Consider the following 19479-nt stretch of genomic DNA (forward strand, 5'->3'; position numbering starts at 1 on the left):
GCAACTGAAAGCTAGCATGGTTTATACATAGGCATATTAATCTCGGCACCATGCTTTGTTATGCCAATTATAACCTCCCCTCGTCCATTTTAATGATAATGCAAATATACATTCAAGGCTTTTATTGTACATGGATGCCTTGTGTGTACAACCAGAGGTATCTGCTCATAGAAAGGAAACGGCAGCCTCTTTTTAAACAAAAGTAAAAAAATATATATATATATATGTATAGCAGCCATTCTGACTAGTGTGTGAAAGCAGCAGATTAGTGAAGTCTTGATGAATGGTGAGAAAAATAACTATCAGTGCATGGCTGCAAGTGGACTGTTGGTCGATCTACTTACTAACAGCCAGAAACAAATATCTGGTCCCTGCTACCAGGCAAGGAGCAGCATCCACCATAAACACTTGTTTAACAAGTAATATAAGAACAAAAAGAGGCAGAGCACGTATGTACAATTCAGCTGGGCAGAGCTGTTTCTTCAAGCATCACATAGTGCTTGCTATGGTGAACATTTAAGTCTAGAGATTTAGTAGGGCTGATCCTCTGGTGCTCCCCAGCATCTTCCATGATGACCTGGAAGATTCCTGGACTCGTATCACTGCAACGATGATGTTGCATTCAATGTAATAGTGTAAGCACGGAGCCTGCGTTTTGCCGAAAAGGCCTCGATTTTTGCTGGTATGGAGCTTCGCTTAAGGGACATCGAATTTTCAGTGAATGTCACCACCTCGTTTGAGCTGCAGTCCAGCAGGGAAAGACCACGCCGGAGCACTGAAGACCACTGAAGTCTTTACAGGGTGGAAAACAACCGTTTGCTACACGTATGTAGGGCGTCCAAAACTTGGTACAAACTTACATGTCTGTAGTCAGTGTCTCCACCACCAGCCTCCTTCATATGTAGGATTGCTACTTTTTTGTAGTATGGTTTTCTAGATACCTGAGTGCTGTATTTGCTCAAATATAAGATGAGGTATTTTTCAGAGCAATTGCTCTAAATAATAAAAAAAAAAAATTAAGAATACTCCTTGTGTTATATTTGCGGTTGTCTTATAATCGCATCTCAAATAGAGGTCTGACTATAAGACTAAAATCCAGATCCCCCGCAGCACTGCAGGGGACCAGAATCCTCTCTGCTAGCCGGTGGACATCTGCACGATGCTCGCAGACGACCTCCGTTGCTTCTGCCGGGGCTTCTATGAGAGAGCGCCGGCGTGACGTGACCTTGCTTTGCTCAGTAATAGAAGCCCCAGCAGAAGCAACAGAGGTGGGCTGCGCGCATTGTGCAGAAGTTCACTGCCTGCCAGACAGGAGGACGTGGATTCTCCTCTCTGGCAGTCGATGAACGTCTGTGCTATGTGCCCAGACAACTGCTACTCGACACTCTTGCCTGGGCTTCTGTGATGGAGTGCTAGCGAGACCTGACCTTCATTTTGCTCAATCATTGAAGCCCCGTTAGAAATATGCATTGGTAAGTTGGGGGGCATATAGGTGGGTATAAGGCATAGCTGGGGGGCCAGAGTTGCATATAATGGTATATGGCATATCTGGGGGGGGGGATAGTGAAAAGGCCTGGGGTCAAACATGCATAATATAATATTTTTTTATTTTTTTTTATTTATTTATTTTTCTTTAACCTGTAGGCCTGCAAAGGAGAAGACGGCTTAGGACGCTGCCCTAGGTTGTCCTTAGGGCGGCCCCAATTGTAAATACATTAGGGCTGCAACAACTAATCAATAAAATCGATGATAATCGATAATGAAATTCGTTGGCAACGAATTTCATTATCGATTTTATAAAATGAGGTTTTTTCAGAGCAAATGCTCTGAAAAATACCCCTTGTGTTATAATCCGTTTAGTGTGACTCACAGGAGTCACAGCAGCAGTTGCTACTTACAGTTCCTCCCTGCAGTCACTGCCGATTGGCCCGCCCACTTCCTTTTTCCAGTCCCTCCCTCCAATCGCTGCTGGAGAAAGAAAGGGGCGGGGCCAATCAGCAGTGATTGCAGGGAGGGACATGGAGGAAGAAATGGGCGGAGCCAAATGGCCGATTGGCTCCGCCCATTTCCTTAGCATCGCCATGGCTGTGACACTCATCTAACTGTGAGTATAAAATTTATATTTGGGCTGCTGAAAGTTAGGGGAGGTGGGGGTTAATTTAGGGGCAGGTATAGTTAATGGGGTGTTTAGGGTTAATTTAGGGGCAGTTATAGTTAATGGGGTGTTTAGGGTTAATTTAGGGGCAGTGGTGATTGATGGGGTGTTTAGGGTTAATTTAGGGGCAGTTGGGGTGTTTAGGGTTAATTTAGGGGCAGTTGTGGTTAATGGGTTAATTTAGGGGCAGTTGTGGTTGATGGGGTCTTCAGGGTTAATTTAGGGGCAGTTGTGGTTAATGGGGTCTTCTCTTCAGGATTAATTTAATGCTGAGGACTGAGGGTTAATTTAATTAATTTAATAAAGTTAACTTAAGGTGCAGTTAGAGGTAAAGGGGGGCAAACTGAGGGGAATCTAAATCCTGGGAGCAGTGAAGATTAATCCTGTATTTATTTATAAAAGTATTGTGTCTGTGAACGAGTCTGCAAATCTATGAGGGCACTATGGCATATCAGGGGGGTATACGGCATACCTGAGGAGGACGGAGTGACGTATCTGGGGGTATAAGGCATAATAGGGTATGTAAGGCATATGTGGGGAGGGCAGTGTGGCAAATATGCATAACTGGGGGGCAGGTTGGGGAAATAAAAACAAGAAAAAAATTGTATTCTGCCGTTTGTTTTTAACATCCTATATTACTTTATTAATTTTAAAATAAATGAAAAATGTTAATCGAAAAAATAATTGGGCAACTAATCGATTATGAAAATAATCGTTAGTTGCAGCCCTAAAATACATTACTGGCCGCTAAGAAAGATAACCCCTTCGCAACAATTGGCATTCCAGGCACATCATAGAAAACCCATTCTGTTAATGACAAATGAGGTGCGTAGCCACGGTATCCAGGCATTCAGTAACACAAAAAATGGGGTGTTGCTGGACTACAGGAGCATCCAATAGATATGCCTGCTCAGGAAAGCAATCATCATTTACCTAGTCCATGTTTATGAACATTGCCTTTCATATATTTTAGCAGCCTGTCTTCCCTTAGGGAGCACCCCTATGTTGCAGGCTTTATAAATCATCTGCTGATTATCCACATTGCTACCAGGTTTGTAGAAGCTTATAAACATGGAAAGAATATCAGTGTTGATCTCTCAAGAAGTAAGAGCTCTGAGAATGAGAATGGATATATTCAGGCCTTCTGGGTATATGAAGTAAAGGATAGCCATCTTGACCTGCCAGGTTGCGAAGAACATCTGGGAATCAGTGCCAACATTGTTTGGGATATTATATTCCCCAGGGGCGTAACTAGAAACCTCAGGGCCCCGGTGTGAGAATCTGTTAAGGGCCCGGTGTGAGAATCTGTTAAGGGCCCCCCCAACCCATCTATCCCTTTCTCACCATCTACCCTCTCCCTCCCTACCCCCCCTTCTCACGATCTACCCACTCCCTCCCTACCCCCCTTTGTAGGTCACTTACCGTCAACTCCTGTGTTGGGAACGTGAGGCGTTTGTCTTGGGTGACGTCATATGCCGGCGCTCAGCGTGAAGCGCCGGCACCCGAGACAAACGCCTCACGCTCCCAACACTGCACTCTGGGCAGCGCTGAGGGAGGCGGCTGCAGCGGCGGGGAGCAGAGGAGTCCTGGATTTCTGTCAGTCAGGGGGGCCCAAGAGGTGCCGAGCGGTCGTTCTCAGCAACCGCTCGGCGCCCCTTGGGCCCCCCTGACTGGCAGAACTCCAGGGCCCGGTCGCAGTCGTGACCCCGGTAGTTCCGCCACTGATATTCCCCCTTATGAACTAAGGGTATCACTTGTATGTAGATAACTTCTACGTAAGTGTCCTTGTTCCAGCTACTTAATTGTTTAGGCACAGTAGCTTGTTATACTGTGTGTCTGAATCACATAGGTTTCCCACAATGTCTAGCATGAACTCGGTTACAAAGAGGGGAAGACCTTTTGTTTTGCACCAAGAGGAGCTGTTAGCACTGAAGTTTAAGGATTGAAATGATGGATGTATGCTAATCATCATCCACGATGGGAGGACTGTGGAGGTTTATGCCTGTGGCAGAGCTGGGGTCGCAAGAAGGCCAGTGTGCATTAGGGTCTATAACAAGAATACAGGTAGGGTGTTCTGACAGATCAGTTGCTATAGCCCTTCCTCAATATGAGAAGACAAAGGCCTGGCATTAAGACAGTTGCCATTTATATGATACAAACTTCAACCTGCAATGCTTTCTTGTGCGTAAATCCTGCTATTTCAGCTCTAGGTCATTTTGGGGATGATTCGCCTGCTCCCTGGGCAGTGTTGGGGGAATGCAGAATTGGGGCTAGCCATTTTATTTTTAACCCCCACACACACACGCACACTGAAAAGAAGAACTCACAAAAAAGATTGAGTATGCTGTAGTAGGAAGCAAAGAATGGACACCACATTATTTAGTCCAGATTGGCCTGGAAAACCTGTACTCTATATTGCTACCCACCTCAAGCTGTACCACAGTTAAACCATATTTTTTACTGTTCCTGTTCCAGACTTTCACTGTTTTTACTTTTACAGCTCCAAACATTTTAATTTTACCATCATTTAAATAGCATAGGGTGTCAAGTTTTCAAAAATATATGGTTTGATATTGGTAAATTGAATTGGCCAGCTTGAAAGTTGTTCCAAATAGGACGTGTCTGCAGGTTGACCAGCTGTCAAAATGGCAAACTAAAAAATGTACACCTCCCAAATGTGGTATTTTACCCCATACAACACAACAAACCTATGCATGGAGTAGAAATGCATAGAAAATGTTGCTAAACGCATATTGAGGTGTTCCGCAGTGACATATACCAGGAGCTGTAAACTCATACACGAAGTACGTGTGAAATTAGGTAGAGTTAGTGCATGGAAAATAGAAAATACCACCATTTGAAATACCATCTAGTTTTTAAAAATAAAATGGTTATGAAATAGCAATTAAGGCCTGATGAACTAGCAAGTGTGTTGATGTTAGCAAAAGGGTTGATCTAGTGCATTTGTTAATGTTTTGCATTTTACTTGGTATAACTATGTCTCAGATGTGTAAAAAGACAATCTACAAATAAGCTCTTAATAGTATTGGTGAGAAATATAAATTAAATTTTTGTTATGTATTTCTTTTCGTCTGCAGGTAGATAATTCTGTCAGATCTAAGAATGTCTGTAATCGTCCGGTTGCGGGGGCTTCCTATTGTGGCAGATTCGTATGATATCCGACACTTCTTCGTTGGATTAAACATTCCCAGAGGGGGTGTATATATAATCGGTGGTTTATACAGTGAAGCTTTTATTGCCTTTGAAACATTTGAAGATGCCCGCTGTGCCCTAAATCTTGCCGGCCGTACTATAAAGAATTCCGTTATTCACCTTTCACTCAGCAGCGAAGCCGAAATGAGATACGCTTTTGAAGTTAATCGCATCAATACAAATCAGCCTTCGCAAGCAGTGTCCTCTCTGGGGTTTGGTAACGGACCAGCAGATAATGGACTTCATCCTTATGAACCTCATATAGCAAGTGGAGGAAATGCTTCTTCCAGAGTTCCTTCATTTTTAAATATGCACGGGATGCCGCTCAAAGCAACAAAGGTAGATATAAAAGATTATTTCAAGGGACTTGATGTTGAAGATGTAATCTTCTTAAAATTTCAAAATGGCATTAGGAATGGCAATGCTGTTGTTAAATTTGGAAGAAGTACAGATGCCAGGGTCGGTCTTAGTTACAGTAGGCGTTTCATGGGCACATGTCAGGTATCAATGATGCCAGCAGATGAAATGGATTGGATCAGAGCTGGTGGAACTCGTAAAAAGGAATATTCTCCACCAGGTTCCCCCGCTTCTGGGAGAAAAAGGGCCCACTCTAGATCACCAGTAAGAAAAAATCAGAAACGTCAAGTCTATATAGACGAATACTATGTACATCTTATAAACTTGTCTTACAATGCTACCAAAAGAGACTTAAAAGCGCATTTCCACTTTGCTGACATTAGAGACTCACAAATTTCGTTCCTACTTGATAAATCTGGCAAAAAGACACAGGAAGCTTTCATCATGTTCAAAAGAGGAAAAGATTACAAAAGGGCTCTTGACCTGCATAACATCCTCTTTCTGGGACGCCCTTTAAGCATATTTTCTATCCCAAAAAGGGCTATGTTAGATTTAATTGCACGTGAAGGAAAAATAACATCAAGGTCAAGAGAGCGGTCAGTTTCAAAAGATTTGCCTAAAAGGAGTTCTCGCGAATCCACAAGTGGTGAATTAAACTGCATTTATTTAAGAAACTTTCCATCTGATGTTACCAAGTCTGACATTAAGAATTTTTTTACTGGGTTTTCTTTGGAAGAAAAATATATTTTTTTGCTAAGTGACGATAAAGGAGTTGGTCTAGGGGAAGCCCTAGTAAAATTCCCAACTAAAAAAGAAGCATCCAGTGCTGAAAAACTGAAACATCAGAAGTTCCTAGGAGCAGAAATCCTGTTAAGATGCATCACTGAAGAACAAATGCAAGCTTTTGGAGTTGATGTTTGCATGACCCACTCTGGTGAATCTGATACACCAGGAGCAGATCCTGTGTCAGACCACTCTGAAACTGAAGCACCAGGTGCAAATCCAGCGTCGGACAGCCCCACATCATGTATCACAGAGAGGACGCACTCATTACAATCTACAGCAGAAAAACCAGTTCTGGATGTTTCAAATCCTTCTGTTGCAGAAAAACCTGCCAATAAAGAAGTGTCCATTCCTAGAACCCATCAAGCTGGGGGAGCCACCAGTGACAATATATCTGATGGAAAAACAAGTTTTGTAACCATTTTCCTTAGGAATTTGCCTCGTACGGTTACTGTTGCTGAAATTTTTGATTTTTTTCATGGCTACAAAGTGAGCTCTGTTAATCTCAAAAACATTGAAGCGGGTACTGCCACAGTACGTATACAGAACTACAAAGAAGCTTTGTCTGCCGTAAATGAACTGAATACCAAGCTTGTTGGCGATAAACGTGTGGTTCTAAGTCTATTTTGAAATGCAAATTCAGTTTCTTCGTTTTACTGGTTTGTAAACTTTCTTTTGGCAATACCAAGGAAAGGTTATTCCAAAAAGGAATGTTCCTGCTCTGTAAATAAATAATTTGTATATTGTGTGTTTTAGTAAAACAAAATCTGGTATTTTTTCCCTTTGTTATTCGTGGGGTGCCTGCAAAGTGCACATTACCTATATTCTTTCCGCTCCCTAAGCACACAAACCTCCAGCGTGAACCACAAAACTTTTTTTAACACGTTCTTCATATGTACACAAATCTTTAGTTCATCTGCAACAAAAGTGGTAGAATTGCTTTACTGTAACCAAAATTTAATTCATGAGTTTATCAAATGTAGTTTCAAATAGCAAAATGCCTAGTAAAAAAAAAAAGTGTATTCAATAAAGTAATTTATTATAGAAAGATAATTCCTTTTTGCACAACAATGCAGAAATAAGTAGCTGTCTGTTTAAACTTTACCATATGTAAAATAGATGTATACACAGCGGCAAAAATGTAAATGAACCCTTTGTAATTACCTGGTTTTCTGCATCAATTGTTCATAAAATCTTATCTACATTTAAGTCACAAATATAGACAAACATGATGTGCTTAAGCTAATAACACACCATCAATGATTTTTCATGTGTTTATTGAACACACCAATTAAACACAGTTATTTTGAAAAAGTAAGTGAACCCTTTGCTCTGACTGAAACTCTAAAAGGTGGATTTAAAAAAAAAAAAAAAAAAAAAAACATTTTGTACTTTGATCTTAAGGGTCATTATCCTGCTGCAGTACATACCTTCTACTGAGCTTCAGTTGGCAGACAGCCCAACATTAAGGTAAAATCTCGAACATGCACGGAGACGCTTGTTAGGGAGCTCAAGAAGAAGACGTCCTCAAAAAAATGTTTTCAATGGGATGCAGCTTCAGAATTGGTAAGGATAGCAGTTGGAGCATCCGTGCTAGGTATTATATCTAGAAGAGCCTTTCAAATGAGGATATGAGCTATAGAATAATGCATTAATGAGCTGCTTTCATTACATTTGCAGGCAAGGATCTGTAGGGAAAGCCTTGAATCTCTTCTTGAGAGGCTAAAAGAGGACAAAAACGTTCTTCCTTAACACATCTATGTTCTACCCCCACACATCTCAGTTTAATCCAGCAAAAGGAAAAAAAAAGAGCACTTGCTAAGCTCAGGACAAGCTAGTTGGTCAAGACTGAGTCTAGGAAGACCTCTGTGAGAAGAGAACTGTATTACTTCCTGATAGGTTGGGCGGGCACAAGTTACCTCGGACTGCTTGGCTCTGGATGTTATGTCTTGGAGGTATAGTCTGCAGCTTACCTTAACATCATTCTGTGAGAACAGTACAAGAAAGGGACATTGATTTCATTTATACAGGATGTTCTGAAAGAGAAGGTCATTGTTCCAGTACCCTTATCTCAGGTTGGATAAGGTATTTATTCCTACTTGCATACATTAACACACACAGAGTAACAGTTACACACTCACATATTAACACATGCTTAGGTATACCATACTTAAACACTATTTGTGCGTATTTCTACCTTTATTGGCTCAGAACAGCTCTTCTACTTCTACCTCGCAGTCCTTATATGCTATTTGTGTCAGCTCGGTCCTTATATGTTATTTGTGTCTGAGCGCTGAGGAAGGTATCAGGAAGTTTTTGTAGCTGTAGGATAAGAACCTCCTTCTTGGCAAAAAACTCAACCTGTTGAGCAGCTGATGTTTCAAGGTCGCAGAAGATTCGAAGATGCCCGCGCGTTTACTAAATGTAATTACCTTGATGTGACCTCATTGACCATTTTTGTATGTAACACTTGGGATACAAAAGCAGGCACTGATAGGCTATCTCCATAGAAACTGAAAAAGCTTCCTAAAAGTTTCTGTATAGGTATGGTGTAATCACCACTTGACAACAATTGACATGTCAGGCATGTCACAGAAAAACATGCCCTTGGCAAAAATTGATTTGCCTGGCCAACGTCAAATGTTGCTGTAATTCCTCGATGCCACGTTCAGCAACACTGAGAACTGCAGCAGGGGCCTCGTGTGACCTCTCCCCTGAACATTGCCATATTACATATGGAGGATGGACACCTGATTAAAACTGCTGAAATGCCTTGATAGAGACTCATGTACTGACACCAAAAGCTCACCCCAGGATGCGCTGTGATTTTTTTCTCTTGAAAGATGACAGCGCCTATTAAAAAATAAGTTTTATAAGTTCTCAAGAGAGTCTCTGTTGAATACAGGTACTGCATTCAACCATGCACGCCAATGCACAGCGAGGTTGGAGACATTGATGCAGGTAGGACACAGAGAGCAGACAGGTTCAAGGTCAAGCTGAGGTCAGGAATCTAGAGGTCAGAATAAACAGGAACAAACCAAGGTCAAACACTGAAGATGAAAACCAGAACGCGCACTGAGGAGTAGGACTATGAAACATAGGCATCACCATCTGAGGGTAAGGTCTTCATGTCCACTGAGGGTTTATAAAGGATGGGAAGTGACTAGGCGCCAATTAGAGGTTTTGGTGCCAAAATAGGAAAAGTCTGACATCACTTCCCGTTTGGTGGAATCTGGTGGCCATCTTGAGTTGGCAAGACCATAGCCTATAAGTATAGGTGCCTGGTGCCTTCTTCCAGAGGGCGCACTGAGGTGGATGGAGGTCTTCCTCTTTTCCGTAGCGACTGCTGCGGTTGTTGGCTGGCGGAGGGACGTCTCCCTCTTCTCCATGTCTGCGGTTGCTGGCTGATGGAGGGAGGTCTCCCTCTCCTTCGTGGCTGCGGCTGACAGAGGGAGGTCTCCCTCTCCACTGTGGCAGCAACTGCGGTTGCTGATTGATGGAGGTCTCCCTCTCCTCCGTACCGGCAGCTGCCGATTCAGGTAGGTGACAGTATGATGAGGTAAATTGGATTGGCCGGCTTCAAAGATGTCCCATAAAAAGCACATGGGCACAGACTGATAAGATGTTTAAATTGTAAAAAAAAATAAAAAAATGCACATCTCGCAAAGATGGCCTTTTACCTCCCTAATAACCCGACAATAACCCACAAATGGAGGTACCACTGTACTCATGAGATGTTGCTGAATACATATCGGGTGTTATTTGATTGTAGCATATACCAGGAGCTGTAAAGCCATATCTATAAAAGAATGTGGGGAAAAAAAACTATGGCAAACTTTGTTAAAATGTGTGCGTGGAAAGAGGTAAAATACCAGCATTTGAAACCCTGGAGTGTTTGATGAGGTAAATTGATTTGGCCAGCTTCAACAAACTCCCACATAGGGCATTGTTAGGAACAAGGAACCAGACGGACACAAAACGCAAAGTGCGAAACACCTTTATTGCAATAACCAAGCAAACAAACCTAAATTGTGATCCATATAACAAAAGACAAGCTGGGTCAGAAACGAGCCAGGAGGAACTTCAGGGAAAGCCAAGTCATGCACAGGTAATCAGGAAAATTCACTTGCGGCCAGAAACAGAAGGGCTAGGGGGAATTGAAGCGTAGCTGTTTAAATAGCCTGAAGGGGCTGGCTGTTGGCTGGTCCAAAGGAGAATAGCCATGGTAACTAAGGAGGAGAAGTTACCAGAGAGGTGAGTAACCTTGAGAGGCTGCTAGTTAGCCTTCAGCTGTGTAACTCTGGCAGTGAGCAGAGAAGCAGTCAGACCTAAACAGACACAGGGGCAGAATATTCAACATGTCAAAATTCCAATTTGAAAAAAAGATATTGCTGAACATATATTGGGATGTTGTTTGAACGTGACATATACCACAAGCTGTAAAGAGGCCGTGCGAACCAGGTAAGAGCGAAGGCATCTGGCCACACAGCTCAGGATCCACCTTAAGATAGGGGTAGGAGACAGACGGCAACCTCGACTTTGTGCGTCTATGCACCGCAAAAGTAAAACCCTCAGGCAAAAAAGAAATTGCATCTGCCTCAGAAGCCTTAACATCAGACACCCTACGAAAAGAGAGAAGGAACAGAGAGGGGCCGCAAGGGGATCATCTCGTCCAAGTGTGCCTGATTCCCCGGGCCGCCTTGTAAGACTTGCATGTGCCCGAAGCCCAGGACTCTCCGAGCAGGAGGTGACCCGCCTCTAATAAGCCAAGGCCTGTTTGGGGATATCATCCAGGCAACCAAGGATATTCGCCCTTCGAGTACCAGCGGGTGAGAAAGACCCTCCAACAGCGACGGAAACAATGAAAGTGCCAAGGGATCTTGGACGGATGTTCCCAACAGCGCTGGAGACCATGGCTGGGAGGGCCACAAGAGAGTGACCAGAAGCAGAACTACCTATGAGCGCCAGAGATACTGAACCACACGAGGGATCATGGAGAACGGGGGGAAATGTGTAAGCTAGCAACTTTGGCCACTTCTGCAGCAATACATCACTTGTCAGGGCAGCCGGGTCCCGGAGCCAGCTGAAGAAACAGCTCAACTGACCGTTGGTCCGGGATGCAAAGAGGTACAGTGACAACGGTAAGGTGTTGACACTCAGAGAATACTTGTCTGTGGAGCTTCCGGTCGCTCGAATCCCTCCAGTACCTGTAGAGCCAATCCAAGACTTGTTGTCCTCCCCGGGAGGTATTCCGCTCACAGAACAATGTTGTGGTCAAAGCAGAACTCATACATCTCCTTTGTCAGCTCCATAAGGTGTTTGGAACGCGTCCCTCCTAGATGTACCTCACCAAAACGTACCTCGGCCAAAACGTCCATCTGGAGCAATCCTTCCGGTCCTTTGCTAGGCTGCGAATGGCGAAGGAACTCGTGATGAGTTTGAGACAGTTTACATTAAGCTTGTGGTTGGTAACACTCGGTGGTGGTCACGTAGAGGGAGCTCATTTGGTAAACCTGGTTTTATTACCAATCTTTAGGACCATGGTTTACCCAGCCGTGGCTATGGAACTCTGGTCCGGCTATCGTGGGGACTATTCCCGGAGACGTTTCCGAAGCTGGGCTCTCCATTAGTACCACGGGATTGATGTCGCTTCCTCAGGATCACCCCGAAATAGTGACTCATTGTTGGGTGGGCATTGCTGGCCATAGAACTATATGGTGGCACCAGGCTGTCTGGTGGTTGATGATATTATACCCCTATAGGATTTTTTTTTCTTCGAAAGTAGTTAGGCTTAGAGCCCTGCGCGGGACTGCTTTTTTAATCCCGCTCCTGCTGTTTTTAATCCCGCTCCCGCAATGTGCGTGTTCCGCTCCCGCCACATTTGTGGCCAATCCCCCCCCGCTCCCGCCACATTTGTGGCCAATCACGGCCGCCTCCTTACCTGATTTCCCGCGCAGTCCCGCAAGGCTGCCCTCGAGTTGTTCCCTCACAGCGTCTCTTCTCTTACTCCGCCCAGGAACAAGGCGGAGTCACAGGAAGTGATGTCACATCACGTGACTCTGTTTTGTTCCTGGGCAGAGCAAGATAGGAGACACTGTAAGGGAGCAGCAAGAAGGCAGCCTTGCGGGATTACCGGGACCCGCAGGTACAGTGCCTGACCACCCGCTCCCGCCCGCAGCCCCAGCAAGACCGCCCGCACCCGCAAGTTTTTTGGTGGGACCCGCCTCCCAATGCAGTCCTCTAGTTTGGCTACACACCTTTGCTGGAGCAATTGAAGTTGTTTGTCACTGCTGGAACAATTTTACAGAGCTACTACCTACAACCCTAAACCTGATATATCGTACCTGCTCCTTCGGTGTTGCAGCTGCCTGTTTCCAGCAGCTTCTTTGGTCCATGGGCCAGTCGGCCAGCAGACTCACCTTCAAAACAGCTACTGAGCGGGATTGGAAGCGGCACCCGGGCCGCCTACTCCCACCGCCGCCGCCTACAGAAGTTAAAGCGGCCGGCCTGCACACATCGCGCCGCCCAATGGCAGTGCCTCAGCAATTCATCCCACGTCTTAAAAGGGGTGGGGCGAAGAGCTGAGGCACCGGCCCCTTTAACTTCATGAATGTCGGCCTCCATCCGCTGCCCTCACCAGACGCCAGAAGCAGTGGTAAGTCGGGGGGGGGGTTTCTAGAGTGCCCCATGATATGCCTTTTAACCCTCTTTATGCCACTCTGCCGCTAGAAATGCCTTTTAACCCCCTTTATGCCACTCTGCCTCTAGAAATGCCTTTTAACCCCCTATATGCCACTCTGCCTCCAGAAATGCCTTTTAACACCCTGTATGCCACTATGTCCCATGATATGCCTCTGGCATATAGGGGTATAAGGCATTTCTGGAGGCAGAGTGGCATATAGAGGTTAAAAGGCATATCATGGGGCAGAATGGCATATAGGGGGTTAAAAGACATATCAGGGAGGCAGAGTGGCATATAGGGGGTTAAAAGGCATTTCTAGAGGCAGAGTGGCATAAAGGGGGTTAAAAGGCATTTCTAGCGGCAGAGTGGCATAAAGAGGGTTAAAAGGCATATCATGGGGCACTCTAGAAACCCCCCCCCCCCGACTTACCACTGCTTCTGGCGTCTGGTGAGGGCAGCATTTGAAAAAATAGTTTACATGAATTAATTAAGAAATAAATGTTTCTTACAAGAATATCGTGAAGAAAAATGAGATCACTGTTTTGTTCCACTGAATAAAATTGAACTTTTTCATCTAAAAATTTTTGCAGTAGCAAATGTTTTGATTCCATTATGTCTAATGTATTTAACCCCTTAAGGACCGAGCTCATTTTTTCTTTTTGTACCCTGTGGGACCGAGGCTGTTTTAATACTTTTGTGGTGCTTGTGTTCAGCTGTAATTTTCTCCTCACCCATTTAGTGTACCCACATAAGTTATATATATCGTTTTTTTCAGGACAAGATGGGCCTTCTTCAGATACCATTATTTTGATCATATCACCTGGTTTACTATAATAAAAAAAAACCACACATTTTATGACTTTTATTTGAAAAATCTTTTACTCACCTAAAAAAGCAAGTAAAAAAACTAGCTAAATAGATTCTACTACTTGTCCTGAGTTTAGAAATACCCAATGTTTTTATGTTTTTTTGCTGTTTTTGTAAGTTATAGGGCAATAAGTACAAGCAGCGTTTTATGATTTCCAAACCTTTTTATCCATATCTGGTCAGTCTGCCTCCATCTCCTCTTTGGAACATCTTTGAAGCCGGTTAACTCAATTTAACCCCGTCAAACCATATATTTTTGAAAACTAGACACCCCAGGGTATTTCAAATGCTGTTATTTTAACCCTTTCCATGCACCAATTATACAACCACACTTTGTCAAACTTTGTAATAGTAATTTTTTTTTTTTTTTCACACAAATTGTAATTTAGTTATAAATATACAGGCCCTGGTATATGTCACTGTCAAACAACCCCCCAATATGTGTTCAGCAACATCTCCTGAGTACAGCGATACCCCACATGCATGGGTTTGTGAGATTGTTTGGCTGGTAAAAGGCTACATTTGGGACATGCGTAATTCAGGTTTTCAACACAGACTTTTAGCATCTGGTCATTCTGCCTCCATCTCCTCTTTGGAATATCTTTGAAGCCGGTTAACTCAATTTAACCCATTCAAACCATATATTTTTGAAAACTAGACACCCCAGGGTATTTCCAATGCTGTTATTTTAACCCTTTCCATACAACAGTTATACAACCACACTTTGTCAAACTTTGTAATAGTAATTTTTTTTATTTTTTTTCACACAAATTGTATTTTAGTTATAGATATACAGGTGCTGGTATATGTCACTGTCAAACAACCCCCCAATATGTGTTAAGGAACATCTCCTGAGTGCAGTGATACCCCACATACATGGGTTTGTCGTGTTGTTTGAGATTTAAAATGCCACATTTGAAAGTGCGCTTTTTTTCTCCATTTTGGTCAGTCTGTACCTATGCCCTATCTTTGAGCTCGGCCACTCCAATTTACCCCATCAGCCATTTTTTTTTATATTAGACACCCCTTGGGTATTTGAAGTGCTTTTATTTTAACTCTTTGTTGAGATTTTTGAGAAATGTTAGCACTTGCTCAAAATAATAAACTTTATTTTTTATTTTTTTAATCCTTTTTTTAATATTTTTTTTTACACATTTTCACATTTTGCTGGTACTGGATGGTTCCTCTAGTGACATCACTGCATAATTATTTTTAAATGTTAGCACATTTTTTGTAAAAAAAAATTTCCTTTTTTTTTTTATTATTTTTTGAATATTTTACTAATCACATTGTGATTAGAAAGCTGGGCTCCATTGACTTGCATGGTTGAATGCAGTACCTGTATTCAACTTGCAAGTGGAGCCAGAGTTCTCTAGAGGGTCTGGAGACTTGATTGTTTTTTTTACAGGGCAGCCACCATCTTGTTGATGGCGAAGATCACCGGCAGCGGCGGCTGTGACCGCTCTCCGGAGCGGTCACAGTCCATCCAGAGGTAAGTGTTTGGTGTAGTTGGATGCCTCCTGATCGAGGCATTCCAGCGACACCATTTAAGTTTAGGAGGTGATCGTTGATCGCCTCCTAAACACTTTTAAAACGGGCGTCCGCCGCCATACAATGTATGGCAGCTGTTGACGCCCCGGGGAGGGGCCAGACATGGCCCCCGATGCCGATCTCGGCGTTACTGAATGCCTCGACATCGAGGCATTACAGCAACGCCGTTTAAGCGAAGAAAGTGATCGTTCATCACTTTCTAAGCTTATTTAATTTTTTGACTGTTCAGGACCGTCAAAGGTCGTTAAGTGACCGTTTTTCCGTGACGGTCCTGAACCGGCAAAGGTCGTTAAGGGGTTAATTTTATTAGGGCCTTTTAACACTTTTGCTTTCTGGTATTTTAACACAAATAATGTGATAAAAGGAATTTTTTATAGTTATTTGTACGGCAAATAGTGTGACTCAGATATGTATTAGGGGTACGTGTGGGTATAAGAGCTCCAGGGCTGCTTTTCAGTCCCAGTCCGGCCCTGATTTGGTGTGTCACGTTGTGGACCTGTTCCTACAATCCTGTTGAGCCACTGCCCTGTTGTTCTAAAATGTATTCCTCCTCACAAGGACTGCACCTAAGAGGGATGCTAGAACTATTATTAACTCCTTATCCAGACATTCTCACCATATTGCCTGCACTTCAGGTGCAATACTGCTAAGATGGTGTCCTGCTATTCAGGAATTCATCCATGGGCGTAGGAACCCCTAAAAATCTGGGGGGGATAGCATTTTTACTGGTAGGGTATATTCTTGTTCAGTAAACTGGGAATTGTTCATGGCAAATTTTATATAAATGTATGTGTGTGTGTATGTACAATTTCCGCACAAAAAAAGTATCATGTTCAGTTTTCACAGACAAGCTCTTTATTAAACAAACAGGTCAAAGAAAATTAACCAAAAGTTTGGCCTATATTTCAGTTATTTCACTTAGAACAACTGGTAATAATACTTTAAGTAATGCACAATTGCCAAAATTTTAACAAAAGATCCTACAGAAATGCAATGATGCAATTAACCCTTTCCGCATTTGTGGTCTGGGAGCAGACAACACTTAAATACTCTTATAGAAATATTTTATTAACTGCAGGCAGAGTAAGACCCTACAACCAACGCACTGTAGTGGTTATGGTGCAAAGTAGCTGTTTTGCACACTGGGGCACAGTCATGATCCCCAAAACTGTTCCCACAAAGTTAGAAGCATAGTGTTGTCCAAAATGTCTTGGTTTATCACCTTCAGCTCACAAACGCTCTACTAGATAAATGGGAGAAAATTCCCACAGAAACTCACAAAAAAGACAAATCTTACAACCACAGATGGACCCCACTGGACACGGCCACAGAGACTACTATGATGTATTGAAGGAACCATCTAAGACTCCTAACACGTCATGCACACAGGAACATATCCACACGCTTAAACACTTGAATAACATACACACGCATGCACACACTTACGTACACACACACAATGGGTTAAACATGTGTTACAGGGAATCATAATCTTCCCTTTAAGTATGACATGCCTGCTCATACCCACATATGCACTGCTCTTACGCATGCCTGCCCACAAAAACACACACATACGCTGCAATTGCCTGCACATACACACTTGCCAGTACTCACACTTATGCACTACCCTTATACACGCCTGCCCAAACATACATAAACTGCTCACACACACATGCCTGCCCATAAATATACACTGCCCTTGCACATACTTACACAGACATATACACTATAAGACAAATACACTCCTTATATACACACATATACACTGCCCATACACACATACACATATACACTGCCCATACAGATACACTGCCCATACACACATACACATATACACTGCCCATACAGACGTACACATATACACTGCCTATGCAGACATACACATATACACTGCCCATACAGACATACACATATACACTGCCCATACACACATACACATATACACTGCCCATACAGATACACACATATACACTGCCTATACACACGTACACATATACACTGCCCATACACACACATACACATGTACACTGCCCATACACATATACACATATACACTGCCTATACACACGTACACATATACACTGCCCATACAGACGTACACATATACACTGCCTATGCAGACATACACATATACACTGCCTATACACACGTACACATATACACTGCCCATATACACACATATACACTGCCCATACAGACATACACATTTACACTGCCTATACAGACGTACACATATACACTGCCCATACAGACATACACATATACACTGCCCATACAGACGTACACATATACACTGCCCATACAGACGTACACATATACACTGCCCATACAGACATACACATATACACTGCCCATACAGACATACACATATACACTGCCTATACACACGTATACATATACATTGCCCATACACACACATATACACTGCCCATACAGACATACACATATACACTGCCCATACAGACGTACACATATACACTGCCCATACAGACGTACACATATACACTGCCCATACAGACATACACATATACACTGCCCATACAGACGTACACATATACACTGCCCATACAGACGTACACATATACACTGCCCATACAGACATACACATATACACTGCCCATACAGACATACACATATACACTGCCTATACACACGTATACATATACATTGCCCATACACACACATATACACTGCCCATACAGACATACACATATACACTGCCCATACAGACGTACACATATACACTGCCCATACAGACGTACACATATACACTGCCCATACAGACATACACATATACACTGCCCATACAGACGTACACATATACACAGCCCATACACATATACACATATATACTGCCCATACAGACATACACATATACACTGCCCATACAGACATACACATATACACTGCCCATACAGATACACACATATACACTGCCCATACAGACGTACACATATACACTGCCCGTACACACACATATACACTGCCCATACAGACATACACATATACACTGCCCATACAGACGTATGCACATACACGCACATATACACAGCTGCCCTATACACATATGCCTGCCCAAGTGCCCATACACATGCCTTATCATATGTATATACACACACAAATCTACCATCAGACCCCCCCACCTTCGTTCTCCACATCAGACCCCCTCCCACCTTCATTCTCCACATCAGACCCCCCAACCCACCTTTGTTCTCCACATCAGACCCCCCCACAACCTTTGTTCTCCACATCAGACCCCCTCCCACCCACCTTCATTCTCCACATCAGACCCCCCTAACCCACCTTTGTTTTCCACATCAGACCCCCCCACAACCTTCGTTTTCTACATCAGACCCCCCCACAACCTTTGTTCTCCACATCAGACCCCCCAAATAATCAACCACCCACCCACCTTGGTTCTCCACAAATCTTACCTTTTCTTCCTTCTTCCTCCTTTCTGCTTTCTCTTCCTTCTTCCTCCTTCCTGCTTTCTGCTTCCTCCTTTCTGTTCTAACTTTCCTTCTGTTTGCCGCTCGCAGTCTGTGCAGTGCGGCTGCGCACAGCTGTTTCTGCTGAGCGCCGGGGCTGGATATAATCGTCATATCCCGTCGCCCCGGCGCTCAGTTACAGACAGCTGGTGAGTGTGACCTTAATGCAGCTGCAGGACTGGTTGGGGAGATCACGGATTTCCCTAACCAGTCCTGCAGGCTGCAGCTGCCGATCGGGCAGCTGTGAGCACCCTCACAGCTGCACCCGAGTGCACTCACCCTGGGGGGGATTTCTATATTATCGGTCCCCCCCGCATGATTTCCTGGGGGGGATCCGTCCCCCCCGGTTCCTACGCCCGTGAATTCATCCCCTATCACAAGGA

The 19479-nt window shown here is 43.6% G+C and overlaps 1 long non-coding RNA gene across 1 annotated transcript; it reads right to left on the reverse strand.

Moving 5' to 3' along the window:
• Positions 1-15125: 15125 nt before the first annotated feature.
• On the reverse strand, positions 15126-15888 carry LOC128496498 (uncharacterized). Its single transcript, XR_008354241.1, has 3 exons — positions 15805-15888; positions 15219-15445; positions 15126-15185 (listed from the first exon to the last, which is right to left on the reverse strand). It is a non-coding gene; the product is annotated as an uncharacterized LOC128496498 (long non-coding RNA).
• Positions 15889-19479: the final 3591 nt, after the last annotated feature.

The sequence above is a fragment of the Spea bombifrons genome, chromosome 5 (assembly GCF_027358695.1).
Source record: "Spea bombifrons isolate aSpeBom1 chromosome 5, aSpeBom1.2.pri, whole genome shotgun sequence".
Classification (NCBI taxonomy): Eukaryota; Metazoa; Chordata; class Amphibia; order Anura; family Pelobatidae; genus Spea; species Spea bombifrons.